Raw genomic sequence first — 3,464 nt, 5'->3', positions numbered from 1 at the left:
ACGGGGGGACGCGGGAGCCCTCACCGAAGGGCTGCCACCAGCCGGGGCAGCTCAGCTCGTCCTTATGAGCTGCAGCTAATGGCAGCCGAGATGGCCTCTCCAGGGCGGTCCTCCAGAGCAAGACCCGTTTAGCTGGAAGGTGAGCCCACAGCCTGGAGCTCGCAAGGCAGTGGTCCTCCCGGTCCCATCGAGGGAGGTCAGTAGCTCAAGTTCACCAGTCACGCCCTGGGGACCAGATATCGTGCTATGGGCCAAACACGTTACTTCTCCCTAAATCTTGAATCAGCCTCCAGGGGTTCTGACAGGCAGGGGGCATGCCGGGGATGGGTCCCGCGGAGCCCACGTTCACTCTGGGAGGGACAGTTACCCCATCTTCCAGGTCAAGGGTTGGCAGGTTTTCCACAAAGGGCCAGGCCAGGCAGTGGGCACTTGGGACTTCACAGGCTCTGTTCTCCATGCAGCTCCTTGAACCTGCTGCATGGAGCCCCGGGCACAGCCAGCCTCCGTCTGGGTGAGGGCGGGACTGAGCCGACCTCTGCGGCAGGTGTGGAAACAGGCCCAGGGAGGTGAAGTCACTGAGCCAGGACCACATGGCGGGGAAGTGACGGAGCCAGGCCAGTGGCCGGGTTTGTGTCTCTGGGGCCTGCGCTGCACCCCCCGCCCCATCAGTCAGCCTGGCTGCCTGCTGAGAAGGGCACAAGGGCTTCAAAAACGCACTTGAAGAAAATGCACACAGTCTTCATTTGAGCGTCTTCACCCTGTGCCAGTGCTAGAGGAAGTCAACCCTGAATATTCACGGGAAGGACTGGTGCTGAGTGAGGCTGAAGCTCCAATACTTTGGCCACCTGATGAGAAGAGCCGACTCATTGGAAAAGACCCTGATGCTGGGGAAGACTGAAGGCAGGAGGAGAAGGGGACGACAGAGGATGAGATGGTTGGATGGCATCACCGAGTCAATGGGCATGAGTTTGGGCAAACTCTGGGAGGTGGTGAAGAATAGGGAAGCCTGGCATGCTGCATCCATGGGGTCACAAAGAGTCGGACGTGACTGAGCGACTGAACAACAACCACCCTACGCTTAGCGCTTCCACTCGGGGCCCTGATGTGCCCGGAGGCCCAGGGGTTGGGGTCAGGTCCACCCAAGGCGTCTAGTCAGCGGTCCCTGTGGTCAGCGCAGCATCCTGGTCAGCCGGTCAGGAGAATGGAGGCCAGGCGCGCTAGCAGCGGCATCTGATGTGGTCAGTGGTTGTCTGAAAGACACACCTCTCCCCCATGAGCACATTCAGAGGAAAAGATCCAGGAGGTGGATCTCAGCTCTGCAACTTTCAGGCTGCGTGGCTTCTCCTTCTGGGCCTGGACTTTCTTACCCAGAAGATGGGGATCGTCGTGGGACTTCCCTGGGGGTCCAGTGGTTAAGAATCTTCCTTCCAATGCAGGACGCATGGGTTCGATCCCTGATCAGGGAACTAAAATCCCACATGCCTTGGAGCAACTAAACCCACGTGCTGCAACTGCTGAGCCCTCGATGCACAGCTATTAATAGAAGCCCATACAAGGCGATGAAGGCCCAGCGAAGCCAAAGGTAAAAAAAGAAAACTGGCAACAGCCCTGTCTATGAGAATGGAGGCTCCAGGAGCGCGTGCTAACGTCTGTGACACGCCCAGCGGGAGGCGAGATGGGCTCTGTCCAGTGCCCGCCTCCGGGGGTGATGCGAGGACAGATGACTCGAGGTCCATGAGGCCCTGAGCACACACCAGCTGCACGGGCGTCACTGAGTAAGGGCCCCCGTCCCGCCAGGGCCATCGCCGTCACCCCGTGCAGTGTCCAGCTGAGCAAGGAGGCCCCACTGGTCCCCAAGGGCGGTTCCCTCCCCTGGCAGTTCCTGGTCTTCATGCCTCTCTCCTGGTGTTGCCAGCCCCCAGATTTCGCTCGGTGGGAAGCACCATTCTCAGCTCCGTGGCTTTGGGGGGACTGACCCCCTCCCTGGCTCCAGGACAGGTGCTGAGGCGCTCAGAGCCAGCAGCACATCTGCCCCCTGGGAAGAGTGGCAGGTTCAAGGGTAGATGTGAAATTTAACAGCCAGCGAGACTTGGGGAGAGATTTTTCTGGAGCTTCTGGCCAAGAGAGTCCTCCACCCTGATCCTTAGGACTCCGGGGGTTGGCACAGCCCTTCCGCCGCCTCTCGAGGGGTACCTGGGGAGCTTCGGCCACTGAATGGAGCCTGAGAGCAAGCTTGGTCGGGCAGGAGAGCAGGAGAGGGGACCAGGCCTCCAGGAAAGCTGCTGGATCGAGCCAGCCCCCTTGTTCCAGGAGCCCAGGACTGCTCCTTACTGTTGGAGTTCGTCTGATGTGGCCTTCCCGGCATTTTCAGAGCTTAACGGCCCCACGGTCTGCATGTTTTCGACCTATTTCCAAAGAAGGTCCATTCCCAGGTGCCAGAGGCTGGAATGTTCTCGTGTCTTTTAGGGGACACGGCTCAATCCAACAGGTGTGTTTGAGCTCTCAGAGCTAGAGAGCACATTCGTGGAGCACCCCGTGATCTCAGGGGTGCACGTCCACCGGGAAAAATGGAAGTTCAGTAAATCCTGGCTGAAAGGGTGGCGACACCTGCCACGAAGTCTTCAGTTTCGTGGCTGTTTACCTGAGCGAGGGGTTCCCCGCTCTGTCCCACTCTTTAGTCAGCAGAGACAGGACCACATTCAGGTTTCACTACGACCTCGGCGACCCACAGCCCAGCCGATGTGATCACGGGGCACCCAGGAGCTGGGGCTGAAGCGCTGGCTCCACGGGGCCCCCCAGGGACAGACCAGCCAGGGCCTGGATGTCAAGTGAGGAGTGTAGTCACCATCAGGGCTGTGGGCAAGAAGCGACTGTCCTTGGAACCGTGACGTCCGTACTGAGCCCCATAGTACTGATGGCACGGACAGGACCCTGCTGCCCTCGGGTCCTGGCCCGACATCTGCATGACGCTCATGTCCTGGGGGAACTGAACAGAGCACTCACTTTTCTCTGCCTGATCAGACTCACTTGGGGACTCATCTCCTGGGCTGCAGACCAGTTCCTCACTTCACTCCCTAAGGACTGAAATATCTGTGGGGTTGGGACCACCTTGCCTGTTAACTTGCAGCTTTTGATCTCTCCAGACTACACAGTGTTCTCAGGCAGGGTAGAACAGACATTCTCCGGCATGCTGAACGCAAACGAAAGTGCCCAGTGAGTCGTGCCAAGGTCACCTCCTCCAGGAAGCCTTCCTGCCCTCCTTCCCACTCCCTTATTCCCCAGGCAGAGCTGAACACACCCCCCACGCACATTTCCAGACTCCCCACCCATACTTCAGTGAGCCCTGCTCACAGGGTTGGGGGCAGGTGCTGGTCCGTTCTGCTCCCGCCTCTACTACCGCAGCCAGCACGGGTCCCGACCCATAAATCCGTCCGCCTCCACTCCAATAAGCTAGATGCACGACT

This window comes from Bison bison, unplaced genomic scaffold, assembly GCF_000754665.1.
Source record: "Bison bison bison isolate TAMUID 2011002044 unplaced genomic scaffold, Bison_UMD1.0 scf7180017864080, whole genome shotgun sequence".
Lineage (NCBI taxonomy): Eukaryota > Metazoa > Chordata > Mammalia > Artiodactyla > Bovidae > Bison > Bison bison.
This window is presented reverse-complemented; position numbering follows the sequence as displayed.